This window comes from Neophocaena asiaeorientalis, unplaced genomic scaffold (genome assembly GCF_003031525.2).
Source record: "Neophocaena asiaeorientalis asiaeorientalis breed wild unplaced genomic scaffold, Neophocaena_asiaeorientalis_V1.1 scaffold381, whole genome shotgun sequence".
NCBI lineage: Eukaryota > Metazoa > Chordata > Mammalia > Artiodactyla > Phocoenidae > Neophocaena > Neophocaena asiaeorientalis.
Genome location: NW_020172812.1, coordinates 2,271,316 through 2,292,838, shown reverse-complemented (window position 1 = coordinate 2,292,838; position 21,523 = coordinate 2,271,316).

Here is a 21,523-nt window from a genome sequence, read left to right as displayed (position 1 = left end):
CATGGAAGCTCAGGGCGATGGTCCAGTGAGTGGTGTTCGGATGAAATCAACCTCCTTCCTTGAGGTTAGGCATCTAGTCCAGGCTGTAAAACCCAATGTCTGTCAGAGAGAAGCACAAGCTTTTATTTTTTATTATTATTATTTTTTAGTTTGCTTACCTAAGGAGAAAGCAAGCATGTGTCTTTGATTTCTCTCTGCGGATCCTTTTGCTAGAGTCCCAGCTTCACTGAATATTTAGCATGTTTTTGCTCTAAAAGCAGTAACTTGTTTGAATAAGGGCTAATTTTTCAACATGTAGACAAATATTTGAATAAGTGGTGGAAATAATAAATTACCAGCATAAAGTGATTTCATTGCTCTTAAAAGCCAAAAAACACTCTTGGGAATTTCACGGAAATGACTCCATTTTCCTCTCACTCCCGTGGTAGCCATTTGGTTTTACTCTGGGGTAGACCAGGGTGCAAGTTGATTTTTAATAAGTGAGTACCTGCATATTTTCTCTGGGAAAACAAGTGAAGGAGCAAATACTGGGGGAAAACAACCAAGCTGTAAAGACAATGATCATGTCCCTGATGCCTGCCTAACTTGTCAGTTCTTGTCTTCAAATGAAACTTGCTTATAGGAATTCCTTGAAAGACTATGTTGTTCTTTCTGAGGAGTTTAATGAGTGCTCATTATATCGACCATTTGCACTTTCCTGTTTCTCAGATTGCAACAGCGTAATCCAATTATGGATTGTGGGTCTGGTTGGAAAACAATCTGACTAGGGAATTCAGATTTTGAGCCACATCGGGTTTTGGGAGAGACAACCATTGCTGGATCCAGGATGGTGTTCAGAACGGGACCTCTAGAGACCCGATTTCATCTTGGTCTAGCCCACACCACCTTCAGAATCACTATCACCAGGATAATGATTTAACCATTCTTTGCTTAAGCTCTCTGGGTCTCCTTGGCTTCATAGGGTAACAGAGGGGATTAAATAAGATAATGCATGTGAAGTGCTTGGCATCTAGCAATGTCTTAATATGTGTTAACCAATACTATCACATTGAAGAAACAAAAATGATAATGTTCTTGTTTCAGGATTGGTACAAGAGCACTCACAGACAGAAGCAGTACATTTGTAATCCAGGTGTGGCTTTTCCTCTAACCTCACACACGTGCAAACCACTCCTTACGCACATTACTGAGTTTTGTTTCTCTGATGCATGGAACTTTTCACCATGATGCCTCTAGAGTAGGTTAAGAAGTTTATATTCCCTTTTAAGATGTTTTCCTTTTATCTGTCCAGTGATGATCGTTTCCTGTACTCTATCTGTGACATCACATTCAAAATATGTTAGTGCCTAGTTTTTCTGGCTTCAAGCCAACATAGCTGGCCTGTAGTTTCTGAAATCAAAACATGGATTTTACAAAAGCATACTGAAAGTTGGACATGAGTTGTGTTAAATACGGTAAACAAAACTGGGCATCCTAAAACACACACCATCCCTCCAAAAACCTTCCTGTACTCAGGATGAAGCCCAAGTTCTCTTGCACTTTCTAGCATTGATCCTTTTTTGAGTGGCACTTAAACCTACCTTTCCAAACCTATCACATTTTTTCACCTGGGGTCTCTGGACCTTACCTACCATTGGACTTCATGGGTCCTTCCCAATGCCTATATTTAAATGAAAACTTTTGCTTGTTTGGGTTTTTTTTTTGGAAGACTGTCTTTGGATTTCATCAGATTCCCAAAGTGGTCTTTGACCTAAAAAAGGCTCAAAATCTTTGTTTTACTGGAACCTTCTCTTTAGTTTTCCCATACTGGCTGCCCACTGTGGTCTGCAGAAACATGCTGGTCTCTTCTTCAATAAGTGGTGCTGGGAAAACTGGACAGCTGCATGTAAAAGAATGAAATTAGAACACTTCCTAACATCATACACAAAAATAAACTCAAAATAGATTAAAGACCTAAATGTAAGGCCAGACACTATAAAACTCTTAGAGGAAAACCTAGGAAGAAAACTCTTTGACATAAATCACAGCAAGATCCTTTTTGACCCACCTCCTAGAGAAATGGAAATAAAAACAAAAATATACAAATGGGAATGAAACTTAAAAGCTTTTGCACAACAAAGGAAACCATAAATAAGATGAAAAGACAACCCTCAGAATGGGAGAAAATATTTGCAAACAAAGCAGCTGACAAAGGATTAATCCCCCAAATATACAAGCAGCTCATGCAGCTCAATATCAATAAAAGAAACAACCCTATCCAAAAATGGGCAGAAGATCTAAATAGAAATTTCTGCAAAGAAGATATACAGATTGCCAACAAACACATGAAAGGATGCTCAACATCACTAATTATTTGAGAAATGCAAATCAAAACTACAATGAGGTATCATCTTATGCTGGTCAGAATGGCCATCATCAAAAAATCTACAAACAATAAATGCTGGAGAGGGTGTGGAGAAAAGGGAACCCTCTTGCACTGTTGGTGGGAATGTAAATTGATACAGCCACTATGGAGAACAGTATGGAGGTTCCTTAAAAAACTAAAAATAGAACTACCATATGACCCAGCAGTCCCACTACTGGGCATATACCCTGAGAAAACCATAATTCAAAAAGAGTCATGTACCACAATGTTCATTGCAGCTCTATTTACAACAGCCAGGACATGGAAGCAACCTAAGTGTCCATTAACAGATGAATGGATAAAGAAGATGTGGCACATATATACAATGGAATATTACTCAGCCATAAAAAGAAATGGAATTGAGTTATTTGTAGTGAGGTGGATGGACCTAGAGTCTGTCATACAGAATGAAGTAAGCCAGACAGAGAAAAAAAATTCTGTATGCTACACATATATATAGAATCTAAAAAAATATGGTTGTGATGAACCTAGGGGCAGGATGGGAATAAAGACGCAGACCTACTAGGGAATGGACTTGAGGACAGTGGGAGGGGGAAGGGTAAGCTGGGATGAAGTGAGAGAGTGGCATGGACATATATACACTACCAAATGTAAAATCGATAGCTAGTGGGAAGCAGCTGCATAGCACAGGGAGATCAGCTCAGTGCTTTGTGACCACCTAGAGGGGTGGGATAGGGAGGGTGGGAGGGAGATGCAAGAGGGAGGGGATATGGGGATATATGTATACGTATAGCTGATTCACTTTGTTATACAGCTGAAACTAACACAACATAGTAAAGCAATTATACTCCAATAAAGATGTTACAAAGGAAAAAAGAAACATGCTGGTCTCTACCCCGGGATCTTTTCTCACAATATTTAACATTTCCTGCTTCCTGAAATGCCCTTCCCTCCTGCTACATCAGTGTTTTACACCATATTTTGCTCTGTTACCACCTCCAAAATTTGTGGTTTATTCTCAGATCACCTGAATAATGATCTCGCTAATATTTCCCTTCAAATCAACTATCTTATTTACTTAAATATATTTTAAAAGGGAAATAGTGGATGGATAATAAAAAGAGAGGAATGTGAAAGTTGGAGAAGCCTGTGGCCTCAGAGAAAAATATTTCCATCACAGCAGAAATACAAGCCAGAGACTGGTGATATCAGAGCAGGGGAGAGAGAATTGGATCTCGGGGGGCCATTCCCCTCCAGGGACTGAGAACAAGAGCCATCTGGAAAACAGTGGAAATTGGGAATGGGCAGCCAGAAATGGAGATTCTGGCTGCCCTGTGGGAAAGGGGATAGTATGTGGGAGAGAACATGGGCACAGGGTGAGAGTGAGAAAGAGTGAGAGCTGGGGTATAGAGGTTCTGAGATGGATGCTGGGTTTGGGATGAAAAATGGTGCAAAGTGTGAGACTGTACCTGAGAAAAAGGCACTTTGGAAACGGAAAAAGATGGAAGCAGAAGAGGGGTAAATGGGGGATGAGTGAGAGTTCAGCTTACGGGGGCTGCATTTTCTAGAAGAGGGTGTGGAGAGGGAAGGCAGGATGTCCCCAAAGTGGGGCTTGAGGGGCTGGCGGAGAGACCCGGAAATGGGCAGAGGCAGTGTGTGTGTGTGTGTGTGTGTCTCATGGAGAGGAGGGTGTGAAGAGCAATAAATGGAGACCATTTTCTTAATTTGGCAAACGACTGCCTTAATGGGCTGTTCTTAAGTCTGGCACAGAAATCTGAAATGCCAGTCCCAACACTGGCAGAGAGAGAGATGAACACGCTACAAACAGCGCTTGAAAGTGCCACTGAGTGGGTCAGATAGTACTCAAGAGGTACTCAAGCTACTCTGGCAGTCTCTAGTAGGCTAGGGCCATGGTTCTCAAACCACTGGGGGCCTAGGAATCCCTGGGAGGTCTTGCTACAACCAAGATTCTTAGTCAGCAGGTCTGGGGTAAGGTCCAGAAATTTGCGTTTCTAACAAGACCCCCAAGTGATGTTAATGCTGCCGGTTGGGGACCACACTTTGAGAACCACTTGGCCAGCAAAAGTGTTCCGTGCCTTTTAGAGATTGATCCAAGTGCTCTTAAGTTTCTTTTGAGCCATAAATCCCTGCGAGAGAAAATGAAGTAAGTGAACATATTCTCCTAAGTATGAACGTACAGATGAATATAAAACGTTTGAAATGTGTCATGGAAACATTTCAAATTGCGATCGATTCTTATCAGTGTAATAGTTCAATAAAGAAGAGAGTCATGTTTTCAGGTCCCGCCTCTTGGTTTTCTGCTTTAATGTGGATTCATAGCTTTGCTTTCCTGTGATAAGCTATCACTTCAGATTTAGTCGATGGCGGCCCCCTGTGGCACGGGGGAAGGGCAGAGCCGGGAAGATTTTCTTCTGCTCGCTGTCTTGGAAAGGCGGGGTGGCCAATGGTGAAGGAGGAGTTTTTGCTGTTTCAATACCAGGATGCTTTTCTGCCCTGGTGACCCTACCATGGGGTATCTTCCCTCTGCAGCCTCCAGCCTCAAGGCTCTCTGCCCACCATGGCAGCTCCTTTTCCCTGGTTTAGGTCTGAGTTTAGAGCGGTGGGAGGACAATTTGGGGAAGGGAAGGGCACACTTCTAGTGCTCAAAAAGAACAGCTTTGACTGAGTCAGAAACCGCTACATCTCCTTGAGATTTTCTCATGCTAAATCCACATAAGGCACCCACCATGATAGATGCTGGCACAGTAAACAAAAAGCTTTGAAATATTAGCATCAGTTTCACATTTTTCCTTGTTCAGAGGGGACAGAGTTGTCCTTGCTCTTGATAAAGGATTCCAGGAATTGAGGCAGTGATTAAGAGAGCTGTGTAATCACGAGAAGGGAAACAGTCCAATCAGTAAATAATAAACAACAGGAAGGATGATGGATACTGACTTCTTAGCACTCCTGGTTTTCAGCCATCAGTAACTTGGGGATGTTGGTTACTGTAGCTGCCCATATTTGATGTTTTTCTCTGTAGAAACGGTAAAAAAGAGATGAATAGGGCAAATCAGAATCAGAGACTGAGTTCTCAGGTATAGAACTGCCAGATAAGCTACTGGATGCCCAGTTACATTTGAATTTCAGGTTGACAATGAATAATTTGCTGTATGGGACATACCCACTTCTGAACTTCAAATTTAGCTGGATATCTTGTATCTTTGTTGGCTGAATCCGGCAACACTACTCAAGGGAAACTTTTCTGTTTGGGGAGCAGCCTCAGTGTTAACGAGATACCACCTGTCTTGCTTCATGCTATCCAGAATGTTGAAATTCTCTTTAAGTAGAAAGATGCAAGTTCACAAGTGTTATTTGTGAGTTCATGTCAGTCTTAAGAATTTAAATTCACGATCTTAGAAAAGGAAAAAATAAAATCAGGGCTGCTATGGACAGAAAGCCAAAAGTGACTCTTTCTGCCCTTTCTAAGGCAGTCAGCTGATGTTGTCAGTTGGACATAAACTGTAACAGTGAATAACAGATGGGCCATCTTTGGGTTATCTGTACTGTATTCAACACCTCTTTGAACAATAATTATAACCTGTTGGCAGGAAATATCAATTCAAAGGTCAAGTGCTCTCATAAAAAATAGTGATTATTCAGTATTTCCTACTTTGAACCAAAGCACACACCAGGATTCATTGTATCACTGTCTTTCGTACAGCACATATATGCTGAAAAATGGATCGCTTAATTATATGATTATCTGTCTGCAGGGAGGCTACGTGAACATGAATGGGATCTGTCAAGAGAGGTACATTGCTTTACTTGTGATTATATCTACAGTCATTACAGGTTAGAAGTTGACTTTTAAAACAAATATCTAAAATATAAATTATTTTTACAATGCAAAGTGGGCACTTAGGTGTAAAACAGCTCCATGAGCTGAAAAAAATGGACATGTTGCATGAGTGGAACTCCAGGCTAGCATCATTTCTTTTTCCTTCCTCTGATTTTAAGTGAGGAGTCAGTCTAGAAGGACAGGAGAAGACCCCACCTCCTAATTAACTCAGGGGAAAAGGTTGGAAAGGCCATGCAGTTAACCTTTCTAATTGCATCGCCAATTACAATAATAGAAAGGAAGACCGCCTAGCAGTGAATCAGAATTCTGGGAAAATCTCATGGAGATTCCAGGCACCATGTGAGCCAAAAGACTGGAGAAGTTGAGCATATGTAGCCAAACCCCATGAATCTCTTTGTGTGTTTTCCTTAGTCCTCCAGGGTTCATTTTGGAGAGGGACTTCAGCGTATAGGAGAATGAAGATAGTAATGCTGGCGGAAGCTAAAACCAGCAGGGAAGCTGGGTTCAGTTGCAGCAGCACAGGAGGTAGACGGTTAAGGTCTTTCTTCTGAAGGTGCCGCTAGGTGCAAGCAATTCCAAGTGACACCCTTGGCAAACTATTCCAATGGCCTCCTAATCTTTGGACTAGTTAGGCTTTAATTGCATATTTTTTGACAAGCAAATATGTAGTTGCAAGGGACAGAAGAAGAGGAGCAAAACCCTGAACAACTTTGTTGAGGTTATGTCTCCTGACCAAAGGATTCCAACCGGTTGCTCAATCCTGAAGTTCATTGCATCTGCTTCCAAGGGCACCTAGTGACTTTAACCTCAGGTTCAGTGTCAGTTCTTAATAGGTGACACCAGTTTCCATCCCATTCTTGTTGATGGAATGAAAATAATACATGCCTGTGTTCCTATATGTCAAATGAATCAATTCCCTATCTCCATGAACTTATTTACAAATGCAACATTTTTCGAGAAGGAAAATTCTCCAAGAAGCAGGAAAGTCTCCTTACAGAGCGGAAACTATTTTTACGATCCAAGGATGAGCACCAAAGACACCTAGAATAATTCATTCTATGAAGATTGCCAAGAAAACCTTGTCTTGAAATCCCCACACCCGTGATGACATCATGCTAGGTGAGGCATCCACCTTTGGAAACAATACATAGACATTTGTTCTTGAACCCTGCTGCCTGGTTTCAAAGGGCTTTTTATTTTTTTGCCTCTCCTGGTGGTTCTGAGTGGCTGCAACACATGGTAAATCTTTAACTTCAAGTGTCCTTCTGCGGTGACCAACTAAAATATTAGCAAAATAAATGTTTTATGGGAAAGTGTTGGCAGGAGCCCCAACAGAAACAGGTGGTATTGGGTTATTTCAATATAATGTAATGATACAGCCAGGTTTCCATCTGGACAGCATGTTGTTGGGTCTGTTCAGAGAGTATCAAAGAGTGAGTATGCAATGGGGAGAGCCAGCCATGCACAAGTGTGCAGCTAGATGGCTACTTTACAAAATAATAGTCTGGGTTTCGGGTCCTCTGGGTTAAATATTTTTACTGTCAAAATCTGCATTTCTTCATAAAATATTAAAGGCGAAGCAAACCTCTGACATGCAATCCAGAGCCGTGTAATTATAAGGCAGTTCCTGGAAACCAGAGAGCGTGCATTAAAGCGAGGCGTTTATTATCAAGGAGTTCATTACCCTTGGAAGCGAAGACGTGTTTGAGAGGAAGCCTCAGAACAGAGAAGCTTTTTAGCAAGGCTTCCTAGACTATGAAAATGAAGCTCAGCCTTGTTGGTAAGAATACAATGAGAAAATAAAGAGAGAATGGGATTAGTTGACTGTAAGGGCCTGATTGTGATCCAAAGCTAAAGAGATATATCCTTAATTTACCACCAGGGAAGAGTCTTTCTCCCTCTTCCATAAAATTTCTGCTTCAGGCATTTCAAAATACATGGAATTAGGAACACTTGGAACATTTGGTTTTGTACTCAGCTCTCCTCACTGTATGTTTATGCTAAGCTTGATAATAAACTCTTGGCTCAATAACTCCCTCTATGTATCCCAGAGAGAGGCATCAAATTATGGCTATGGGCAGAGGTAGATCCTCTTCAGAGGCAGAGAGACCTCGCTCCATGGCTCTCTCAGCTGAAGCCAGAGGAAGAAGATGAGAATATGCACAGAGGGAGTAAGCAATTTGGAAGTGGTTTGCAATCCCCTTGGTGCTGACTAGAGGACTCAGGAAGTCATGGGCACCATCTGCCAAAATGAAGGAGCCACTTGGACCCCAGGATACTTGGCCAGAAAGACCTGGCTTCTAGAGAATTCTTTGTAGGCATTAATCGAGAGTGCGGTAGACATTGAAAGCAAAGGCAATCGAAGGCTGATGGATAAAAGTGATGAAGCAGGGAAGGCTCAGAAAGAAGAGATAATGAAGTCAAGCACTTAATTATAATGCCTTCATGCCACTGGTACCCAGAGGGGGGATGCATTCTGGAGGCTTTTGCCTGTTAGTCAGAGGGTGGGCTGTTCTACATTATCTGATGCATTTTTCTAGGTTAGCAGAGAGAGACAGAAGAGATGGTGTGATGAGAAGCCTGGAAGCCACAGAGTCTGATTCTTTTACTGTTCCTCTTGTGGGGCTGGACAGAGGCTAAGGAGAGGATGGAACCCTAGAGGATAAGACAAGTTATGTACTGTGGGCTCTAGGTTACCTGGGAAAGTGATATTCTCCATCTGGAGCAGACCTGACATGATGCGATAAAGACGTATCTCAGTTCTTTCCAAAACGCGTTGGGACCCTATTGTATGCACCATAGGACTTTGGCTCCCATGGGGTTCTAGAAGGTGGTGGCAGGCATAGTCTTCCTTGTTGAGGAATTTATGATCTAATGGGGGAGAGTACACACCCAGCGGGGATCTGGAATTTGAGCCACCCTAGGGTAGAGGCTCTATCTTCATTTTATGCTTCATCACATGGCATATAGTAGATGCTAAAATAAATGCTAAACTGAACTAGACTAGAAGACAGGTGATGGGGTATGGCTTAGAAGTATCTTTTGACCTCTTTGGTGAGTCTCAAGTTCTCATGTGTGGAATGAAGGGTCCGATGATTGGACCAATCTCCCAGCTCTCATATCCTAGGACCTTAACTCAGAGAATATATACAGAAGTGCCAATGATTATAGGTAACAACTCTTAACCATTCATGAGCATCTTTATGTTAGGGGATTTAATCCTCACCACAACTCTGTGAGGTTAGAGCTTTATCTCCATCTTTTATAGACGGGCAAACTCATTCTCTTGTTCAAGTTCACACAGCAGGTGAGTGTTGGAATTGGGATTCTTCAGACTCAGCTATGTCTGACTCCAAATACTGAGTTCTTTCCACCATACATCAGGCTGCCTCCCACCTCCATGCTACGGAAGTATCAGAATGAATGTAATGATTTAAGAGAACGGTGGGGAACTTCATTACCAAGATCTGATTTATGCCCCAGATTTAAGTGCTCGGCTCTTTAGTAGCCAGGTAGGGGTTTTTTAGTCTTTAGAAATCATCCGAGATCAAGACAGTTGGCTGAATTAATTGCACAACCATTGAAAACTCTCTGAGTATCTTACCCTGGAGTTATCTCCCCCACTTCCCTTTTCTCCTGGGTTCCAAACTATCCAGCTCTCCAAGTATAATGACATGAGTTGTTCCTTAAGGAAAAATAAATCCTTTAAGCCGTGGGGGGAAGCGAGTGTTCCGCTCCGAGTTAGGGAGAAGAAGAGCTGGAGCAGAGCCTGGGTTTTGCAGGTGGGAAGGTGTTGACCTGTGGTTGGGAATCCCTCCTGCTCTGCTGTTGGCCTGTGGTGGTTTATTCTGATAGGCAGGAGGAGAAAGGGAGGCCAGGAGCTTTGTGAACAAATGCAGTGAGTCTGACTCCTCTTGAATTGTCACTGGGCTCTACATGGCATGGTTGAAGTGAGGAAGTCTGCTTCCGGCTGTTGGGGAAATTGCCAAACTATTCTCCAATGTTGTGGTGACAACACGTCAGATGCAGATGTAGAATTTGGGTGGTCATTCCAAGATCTTGTTGAAAATGTTGCTGCTGCCTAATATTTATTGAGCACTTAATATGTGCAAGGTCCTGTGCTCAGTGCTTTGCAGTGGAGAAAACTGAAGCTTAAAAAGGTTGGGGAACTGGCCTGAGATCTTAGGGGTAGGAGGGGTGAACTCAAACCAGGTGTGTCTGACTCCAAAACCCAAGCTCTTAATCATTATGCTAAAATTAAAGCCCCAATATAGTGCCGTATAAATAAAGTAGTGAGTGCGTGTCTATCAGTGGGATAAGTTGGGGCTCGTGGATAATCATTTAGAATGGAGCAGAAGGGCCTTTCCTTTCATTTTGGCAAAATAAATTTCAGATGGATTAAATGTGTAGGCTAAAAGCACACCCATAAATGTAATGGGAGAAAAAGATGGTGAATATAATAAATGATGATATGAGGCAGAGGAAAACTTTATAAAAAATAACTTTTTAAAAAGGCTATTTGGCTACAAAAAGCTTCCGACATTTCTATATATGAAAGCTGTGAGGAAAGTTAAAAGACAAACAACTGGGAAAAACATATGCATATTCTTTATGTCGGCTAAAAGGTGCATATTCTTACTAAACTGATGTGTACCACAGCCTTACCGACCAAATAAGGAGACAAATACTCTCTTCCTCTAATAGAAACATGAGTAAAGACCGCAAATAAATAATTCACAAAGAAGAAATACAAATGGACAATGTGCAAATGAATAGTGAGGGTTCAGCCTCACTAGCAATAAACAATTACATTTTAATTGATATGCCTTTAAAAAATTGTCACAGAGAGAGAAAAAATAATAAACCTTGTGAGGACCTAGGGAGATTGCCCCTACTTTGGGATGATTTCCTATATTAATGGTGGAGTGTGATTGGTACAATTTATCTACAGGGCACTTTGACAACACGTATCAACGTTTCAAATTTGTTCACATCCTTTGTCTCAATCATTTTACATCTAGCAGTCTGTCCCAGAGAAAATCATACTGAATGTGAACGATGACTTACCTCTAAGGACAGGCATTGAAGCAATGTTTCTAATGGTAAGAAAATTAGAAATAATCTGAATATTCAATAAGAGAAGCTGGGTTAAAGTAAATTTTTTAACTTTCCTTTAAATGGTAAGGAATATGCTAGAATATTATCCAGTCACTCAAAATTACTTTGTAGAAGAATATTTAATGCCACAGAAAAATGTTCAGTATGTATTCCTTGGGGAAAAATGGGCTATAGAGCGGCATACATTAAAAAACAAAAATCACACGTTTATACCTTTTCTAAAATGAATGGAAAAAGAAACACTAAAATGTTAATAGGGTCTACCTCTCTGATCGAGGGTATATATATATGGATATAAAATCTTTGGTATGTTTTCTTATAATTTTCAAATATTTTATAAGTATTTTTTGTAATCGAGAACAAAATAGCATTAAAAAGCCTATTTTTGATATAATTTACTAAGACATGGTGTGTTTGTGTATGGGGGAGGGCTAAGGATCAAGTGCTACAAAATTCATCCTCTGAAATATTGTTGCCATTTCTGAGCATATGATTATACTTTTGGGAAACCCAATACTTTCTAAGGAGCACGAAGACGCACATGGAGGAAATTCTACTTTGAGATTTCCAGGTAAAGGCAGGGAGCTATTAATTGACTGAACACATGAGTGTAAAAAAGTGGAGAAGATGTTAATTTGACCCAGAAGTGGATCCACCCCCAGAAGCAGAGGTGGCCCAGACTCTCCATGCCTTCCAGTGCATATTAGACTGAGATCTGGCTTCTCTTATAGTCACATTTTCAGGTTCTAAGTCCCCCTCCAACCTATTTAATCACATAGAGGAAATTTAGGACTAGAGTTGGGTAATTAATATGTGTGTGTGTGTGTCTTTGGGCGATGGAGGGGGTAGGTGAGAGTCTATGGGGGTGCCCAGTCCCAGGGGAGGGGACAGAGAAGGGACAGGCCTGTAGTCATTAGGATGGGCCTTCGTGCTGAGTAGCAATTTGTACACATTTGATAGCCCAAATGGGGTGTGTGTGTGTGTGTGTGTGTGTGTGTGTGTGTGTGTGTGTGTGTGTGTGTGTGTGAATGTACGTGAGGAGGTAGGCATTGTAAGATTTTTGTTGTTTGGTATTTTTGAGCTGAAGGCTACTGTTTTTATTAGTTAAGGCTCTAATTTGGGTTGAATTTATCAGCTCTGTTGATCAGTTTTTCAAAGGAGTTTAATTCACTACTTAATGAAAAAATCTACTTTGCTGTGTAAATTCATGCCTTGTTAAATTCCGGCCAGAGACTGTGGAAGGTGGGACTGGGATCTTCTTGCTAGGAGTCTGTTGGTCCCACTAATCACCTTTTGGTCGTCTAGAGGTAGGAAGTGGAATTCTGGATCACTGACCCCTAAATTCAGAACCTGGAGCTTTCAGAGTGTGCTCTAGCTATCAAACAGAATGTTTACCTGTTACCTTGGTTGGGGAAAGAATTAGTAGCCGGCCGGTAGTTCATTTAATACAGTCTTGTATTATCACTGGAGAATTCAGAACAGCTAATGGTCTCCTTTGCCTCTTTCTCCAGCCACGTGTTTTTCTAGCAGTGTCTTTATTTTGTGTTTGTATCCCTTTGCACTTTTCTTTGTTATATACCAGTCTGTGTTCAGATGAACCATTTTCTCTAATCAAATAAAGGTATCATAAATTTTATGTCTACTTTTCTAGATATGAACAATTGGACCCAGCTATTGCATTTGCCCATGTTAAAAAAGTTATTCTTTTATAACTTTATAAAGATTTTAAATAACACCAGGACAGAAATAGGGAACCAGCCTGTTTGCCTCTTGAAGTTTGCTGAACAGTCAATTTCCACCTGTTAAGTGTCAGTCAATCCATGATATATCCATGGATTATATTGCTGATATACTATATCAGCAATATAACATAAGCAAATTTAAGACAACATGGAAATGTTCGTGGACGGGTATTGAATGACTCACTAAAGTTCAGATGGATTCTGTCTTTATTTCTCTCTCTCTCTACTTTAGTTTCCTAAAGTGCGGTATGGTGAAGGAAACTAACTAGGATTTGGATTTCTTTGGATTTATATATTTCTCCAGTGCTGAATAGCTATTTTTTCAAGTCAGGCCATCTCTGTTGCCTCTCCCCGGGAGTGAGAAATGGGGCAGTATATTCAATTTTGTTGCCAAGACCCATTGCCCTACACCAAGGGGTCGTAGAGCAGTATGGAAACTCTTTGCTCTGGGTTGAAAAATGCAAGCCCCTTCTGCTAGATAAATCAATGTGTGATGGCCTCAAATCAAATGCCTTCATTTCAAAGTGACTGGCCTTTGCTTTAGATCTATCAGGAGGAGAGAAAGTCTAGAGGATTGGAGAAAATCCAAACCGGTTCATCAGCCCTTAATGTTTTCAAGAATGTTTTATTTTGCTGCAGTGTCTAGTAGAGAGTTTCAGGCTGCCTTGGTGAGGGATGAAAAGCAGAGCCGGTGACTGGTGACCTCATAAGCTTCAGAACGTGGAGCCAATTAAGCTAGAAATCTTGAGGAAGGTGTGCCTTTGGGGTGTTTATGACAATCTAGAGTATTATGAAATTAAATAAATCCTTCTCTTTGGAAGGACCATCCACATTTACAGCCATCTGTGAGAAACACACTGGGTTATTAAGAACTTTGGGTTGGAAAATGCGCAGCTCTTTGCATTTCCAGCACAGATCTGGAACACTGTTCTTCCATGGTCCTTTGGGAGTGAGGAAAGTCTGTTTAGAACATGCACAAAAATGCAAAAATGAATTGCATTTGGCTATTAGTAACATAGATTGGAAACAACACTAGCTTATACAAGTTATGAGTTTTTTCTCTCATGTGTAATAGACGAAGAGACAAGCAGTCTATGCTAATACGGTGACCCCATGGTGTCATCAGGGTCCCAGGTCTTTCCATCTTCCTGTTCCTCCATCCTTAGCATATGGCTTTCGTCTGCAGGGCTGCCTCATGGTCCAATATAGCTTCTGGATTGCGGTCTTCATCTTTTCCACACCTAGATGGGGAGTGAAGGGCAAAAGGGGGAGATACCAGCTGTGTGTCCCTCCCTCAGGGAGGTTTTCTGGAGCTCCCCTTCAACCGTGTCCATCTGCATATCATTGACCACTCCCACTTGCAAGGGCATATTTTAGCTTAAGATCTGCAACTGGATTCTTGTACGGAGGAAGAAGGAAGAAAGTACACTAACTGGGCAACTGTCTGTGGGCCACAGTAGGAGCTCCTGAGCAAGCCGGTGTGAGGTCTTTCCTGCGTAAGCCTGCACACTTCCAGTTCTGATCCCAAAGGCTTTAGCACCCTTTCTCCATACATTCAGAGCCTCTCAGCATCCTGTGTTTGTAGACAAGGAAATGAACTGGTTCACCTATAATATACATAGACCTCAGAGAGGTTCACCGATTTGCTATGGGATACACAGCAATCTAAAGAGGTGGAGAAACTGGCCCCGGATCCTGGAAGTTGACATGAAAGGCAAGAGTGTTAAAAGCACAATTTGAAATATTGTCACTGGTGTCACCAGTTCACCAAGGACAACAGGATGTGGATATGATTAACTCTCAGTCTCCAGTTTATCCACAGCAGAGGAATTCTCATAGTAATAGTCACCTTATTCTTTGCACTTAATATAGGCCAGGTGTTATCCATCCATTATGTCTAATCCTCATATGACCCTGCACAGGAGGCACCGATATCCCAATTTTTCAGCTAGGGAAACAGGACATCAGAGGGGTTATATCACTTATTCAAGTCACACAGTTAGTAAGAGCTGGAGTAGAGATTTGGACACATCTCGGACAACAAATCCATGTTCCTCTCCTCTGCTGCATGCTGGCGATTGGACGCTGGTTTAGGGAAGACATCCAGGTCCTATAGAAAGAGATTTGAGGGGCTTGTTCTCATGATGGGAAGCAGTACTTAGGATGAAGTGAAGTTTCCCTGCTCCTGCTTCTGCTCCATGGCAACTGTTCACTCACCATTCTGCATGCATCCCAGGCCCCCCGCTGGGTGCTCAGAGCAGCGGGCTCCCGGCGCCTTCTTTTCCTCATTGGGTCATGTTGCATGCCACCCTCCTCCCCATGTGCCACTCTGGAGAGGCGCATAAAAGCAATCAGTATATTCTCATATTTTTTCTTGATGTAAAAAGATGAAGTCATGGCATATGGTCAGATTGCCAGCACTGTTAATAATAAACCTCACATAATTAAGCACTGATTTATTCCTTTATATAAGTGAAACAAATTGCTTTAACTGCCTTTGCTCGAGACCATCCAGTCAGATAGATTATGTATAGGAAGTTGAAACTAAAAATTATGGGCGCTCATATTTCACTCTGGTGGAGGTTTATTGGAGGTACAATTAGAACCCTAACTAAATGTGTCCTGTGTTCCCTTTGATGGAGAGATCAGATATTAATCTGGGGATATGACTAATTCTCAACACAGCTGCTCTCCTTGCTCTAATATTCCCACTTTCAGTTCAAAACCTGGAAACATGTTTAAAAAATTGATCAGAGCTTATAATAGCAATAATCACCTTGAAATTGGTTGTTACTCCAGTTAATGAACTGAGTAGGAGAGCAAAAGCCTCCCTCTGTGTCCCTCAGGCCTTTAACTAACAAGCTAGTTGTTAATCACTGGGTTTATTAAAAAAGAAAAATCTCTTTAGGGGATTGAACTGGGAAAAAGTAGGGGGCTGAGTGTTCTCGGTCTGAGGATCCTTAGACAGCTCTGATCATCTCCGGCAGCTACACCCCTTTCCCACCGAGGCCAGGGCTGTGGTGACCTGTGGAGATGGCATCTCTTCCTCCAGGCCCTGGGGCCCGGCTGCCTGAATAGTGGTCCAGAAGCTTATTAGAAATGAAGAATCTGAAGCCCCAGCACAGACCTGTGGAACCAGGGTCTGCACTTTAATAAGCTCCTCCACTGAAGGCACCTGGGTGCCTTCATTTGCTCCAAGCCTCAGCTTGTAAAACGGACCTCATCTCAGAGGCTTCTCTACAGGCTCTCATAAGGTCTCATCAGACCCCCTCCTTCTGACCTCAACTGGATCCCCGTGGAACAGGGCAATGTACACCAGAGCATGGAGCATGACACCTGGTGAGAAGTAGACTCAATACATGTCTGTGTAAAAAGCTATTTCCCCAAAGTGTATCTTCTTTCAAGGAAGAATCTCTTGGAGAAAGGGGAAGGCCTGCCGGGTAGGAGTCTTGGGATGGTCAAGCAGTCTCAGGTGAGCCAGGCAGTCCCTGGGGTTCGGAAGTTGTGAGGTAAGGGACTTACATCCTTAGAACAATTTCGTACTGTCCTACTTTCACATCCTAGTGCCTGGATGTGACCCCTTGCCCTTCATCTAAACGCCACTGCCATTTCCTGCTCACAAGAGAAGCGCTCCTTTCCCACGGAGCCTGCAGACTTCCCCAGACCCCTAAGCAACACTTTCCAAGTGAGTAGAGTTCAGCCCTGGGTTCTGCTGAAGCTTTAATGAGCTGCTGTTTTATTTCCTTGCTCTGTTTCCTTTTCTAACTGTCCACGGCGAAAGATTTCCTCAAAAGCTTAATGAAACGCGAATCACAGGACGGCTGTGTTTTGTCGATGTGCCTGCCACTGTTCTGGAACTGTGGGGTCGCTAGGGTAGGGGAGCAGCTTCAGGGAGCCGCCCGGAGCTGTGGGGATGACGTCATGGGTTAGAAAGGCTGGGAGCAGTTGGAGGAGAGATGCTGCTAACAGCCTGGGGTTTGCAGATAAGCCCAGGAGTAAAAAGTGACATAGTCGGGATTAAGCAGAGCATTGGAGATTAGAACTATGAGAAGCCAGCTGGGGCCCATCCCCTTCCTTGTTCAGGTCCCGGAGTCGCTTAACTGTGAATCAAGCTCGTGGGAAGATGCGGGACCGGCTGTGCACAGCGACCCTACCGGGACCTCACCTCCCCACTGCTCCAGACGGAAACCGCCCTCCACGTTCACTTCCTCTGTGGTTTTTGTAGGTGTTGGGTTCACTCAGTGGACATGCCGCCCTCCTTCCAGATTTACTGGAATATAATTTTCACTCTTGGGAAGGTAGCCCCTGAATGACCCTTTATTTCTCTCCCTAAACGGAGGGAGACGGTTTACACCGCTGGTCGTGAACTGGCTCATAATGTGATTCTGTGTTGGAATCACATGAATGACTTTTCACCCATAATGCTTCTCTAAGAATTTTAAGTTACAAGTAAGGAGTCTCATTTTGTACTTCTGCAGAATAATTGCTTAGGAATTCAAGCAAAACGACCCATCTGGTAACCCATGGTGTATGTCTGTGAAATTTCATTTTCTTGACTTGCACCTTGTTACTTTTCTCTTTTTTCAGACCTGGAGATTTGCAGGCAGTTGTACAGTATTAGACTTGGAAGGACCCTGTGTACGAGCTAGTGCAGAAGAGGATCTTAGTCTTGGGGCGGGGCTTTAGAGTCGGCGGTGTGGGGAGTAGGGGGACTGCGATTTATCCAAACTCACAGAATTAGTTGGTGGCAGAGCTGGAATCCTGCTTCTCCTTTCTTAAACTGGATTTTGAAAATTGCGCCCTTTCTCCTTAACTTTGCAATTCCTAGCCCCATCCCCGCCCTGTTGCCATTTGTCTATATATTTTTTTCCCAATTCGGAAATTTAAAAATATAAACAAAATTGACTTTATTAGTGCTTTCTTTTATGGTGTCTACGCGTTTCTGTCATATTTAGGGATGTCTATGGTGCTTCAAGGTTATTTTGAAAAATGTTTTCTTCTAGTGCATTTGTGTACCGTAGAAGGGCTTGTGAATAAATTAGTAAATGCCTGTCATTGTCTCCTCTGCCTTTCTTTGTTTTCGCAGCACTTATTATTCTCCACGCATTGGAATGTGTTATAAGAGGAGGGACTTTTTTTGTCCTCTACAGTACTTTGTCCATAGTAGGTCTGTAGGAAGTATTTGATGCGGAAATAATTTATGGTTTATTTTCACATTTAAATACAGTTGGAATTTGTTGTGCTGTAAGGAGTACGGTGGATCTTTGACTGTACTTCCTCTCTCCCCCTTCCAGTAGCTGCCTTTTTGTCTTCAGCCAATTTATTGATCAGTAAGTTTATTCTTTCCCCATGGATTTGAAATGACATTTTTATCCCATAATGCATATCTGAATTTATTTTAGGACTGATCTTCATAAATGTCCTGGCTTTCTTTCATGTTTTTCTTTAGATGAGATTTTTTTGGGTTCATTTTATCAAATGCCCCTACTCCCTACCCCTGTGTTTGTTCTGATTGTTGAGATTGAACCCCAGTCCTTCTACCTCAGTGTTCAGTACTCCGAGACCAAATTAGCTTGACATAAAAAAAGAAGCCATCTGAAGAATAATTTAAATCGTTGTGGTCAGCAGGATTGGAGGTCTGAATCCAGAAATAACTAATTGAGTTGCATTTATTGAAAACGTACTGTCTTATTTCATTGACTAGAAGATACCATTAATTATAAGACATCATTATTTTATGTATCATTAGAAATAAAAGATTGCCAAATTAATTATGTCAATTGTAAGATGCATCTAACTTCAGAGATGTTAAAATGTTAAAAAAAATGCGTCTTAGAATCAACGAAATACCACATTAGTAGAATGTTATAGAAACTATAGTAGGGAATTTTCTTATGTAGTAATTTTCCTACTCTTTTTAAATGTTTTTCAAAAGTCTCATCTCGTTTGTCCCTTATTACTTCTCTATGGTATAGGAAGGACCAATATTTTCATTCCCAAGTTACCCATAACAATAATAGTAACACGTATATAGCAGGAACTATGAATTGGGTGCTGTCCTAAGTCCAAGGCTACAAAGTAAGTAGTAATGTCAAAAAGAGTCATGTACCACAATGTTCATTGCATCACTACTTACAATAGCCAAGACATGGAAGCCACATAAGTGTCCATTGACAGATGAATGGATAAAGAAGATGTGGCACATATATACAATGGAATATTACTGAGCCATAAAAAGAAACGAAATTGAGTTATTTGTAGTGAGGTGGATGGACCTAGAGTCTGTCATACAGAGTGAAGTGAGTCAGAAAGAGAAAAACAAATACCATGTGCTAACACATATATATGGAATCTAAAAAAAAAAAGGTTCTGAAGAACCTAGGGGCAGGACAGGAATAAAGACGCAGACGTAGAGAATGGACTAGAAGAACAGGGACGGGGAAGGGTAAGCTAGGACGAAGTGAGAGAGTGGCATGGACATATATACACTACCAAATGTAAAATCGATAGCTACTGGGAAGCAGCCGCATAGCACAGGGAGATCAGCTCGGTGCTTTGTTACCACCTAGAGGGGTGGGATAGGGAGGGTGGGAGGGAGATGCAAGAGGGAGGGGATATGGGGATATATGTATACATATAGCTGATTCACTTTGTTATACAGCAGAAACTAACACAACACTGTAAAGTAATTGTAGTCCAGTAAAGATGTTACAATAAATAAATAGCCAAAAAAATCTAAAAAACAATTTAGAAAAAGTAGTAATGTCAAGATTTGAGCCTGAGAAATGTAGCTCAGATGTGTGATTCAGAGTTGATGCTCTGCATCAGACATAACCTACATATGATGAGGGACATGAGACCTAGAGACCTTCAAAGATTTGCCATGATCCCTCATGGATTCCGATTCCTACACTAGCACATTTTACACACCATCATTTGAAAATCGTCATAGTGAACACCACGGGATTTATGTTTCTAAACCTTTGGTTTTTAGCTCAGAGGAGCCTAACAGTCTTGGCCTGTGGGTGTGGCCAGGAAGGATGGTGAATAGGAAAGGGAGCCATCCAAACTCTTTAGACCAGATGCATCTTCTAAGTCTCTTCTCTGTGTTTCTTTCTGACAGCAGTATGGGGCAGGAAACTCAACAACTCTGTACAAAAGAAAGGCTGGTTATTGTCTGGAAGCGTGTGTCCTTTGGTTTGGGTTGTTTTTGTTATTTCTGCCTCGGCTGGAATAAAACATCCTGGTCAGGCATGAGTTCGTCATTGGGACTTTGGGTTTCTGTCCTGAGGCTCTCACTCTGGCTGACCCCGGGCAGGATCGCTAACAGTGGCAGCTCTCTGAACGACCTCTCCCACAGAATTATGCAGAACTGAGTTCTGTGGACCCATAGTCCTTACAGGTGAGGGATGTAGTATCTTTCCCTGGAGTTAATTATCTGCATGCCTGCATCTGAACTTGCTGCGTGGAATAGAGATTTTGTGTTTATCTGGAACTAATGGCTTCCTGAAGTATCAACTGATAGAATCTTTTAAAGTCATTTCCCTACCTGAAGGACTCAAGGGCATGTGCACGAGTGATGTGTGAGTTTTCACTGTGGTTTTGGGGGTAAAGAACTTTCCAGATGGAGGGAGGCAGGAGCGCTTCACTTGGACTTAGGGTGCCAATCCCTGGTTGAGTGGGGATCAGGCAGTCTTCTCCTTGTTTGAGCCGCAAGAACGTATTTCCTTTGTTCTAAAATGGGTGTGGATGAACAAACTTCGCTAATGCTTTTACTGTGATAGGTGTCAGGGGGCACCAGGTTACTCTACATTCACCATCAGAAGCCAAAATAAAAGGAGTGAGAGAGGAGTTTAAGCCCCAGACCTTACCGGCCCCTTCTCAGTTCCATGCATTAAAACCCCTTACGATGGCCCCAAGTGAGGGTTTCGGAGAGGGTGTCATCAACTCACTGCGGTGGCTTCTGATTGGCCATCAAAGAGAAGGGAAATCCGCTGACTCTTACAAATGAGAATTTACTGTAGTCTCATGTGTTAAATCTTAACTAATGATCCCTAAGAAGAACTGCTCCCCAACCTCATTAACTAATTAAACAATTCAGATAGAGAGTTATCCATGCTGCAAAATATTGCTAAAGTAACTGGCTCTTCTCCTGTTCTGGAATGATTTCTTAACAAAACCCGAGGATGCCTGGACGCTCCTTCCATTGCTCTGCCTGGGAGCCCTGTCACTGGTTCCATGCTGGGGATTTGATGCGCCCCCGAGGCTGCCCTCTGGAAGCCGACTGCCAAGCCTCTTCGGGCTTCGAGGGTTTTCCAGGCATTCTCTTTCTCAGCAGGGCTGTGAAAAAGGAAACGGAGTTGGCCTCTCTTAGCACGAGAGAGCTTTCGCTCTCTGCTGTGATTAAGGAAGCTACGCTTCTTGAGATAGTGATTTTGT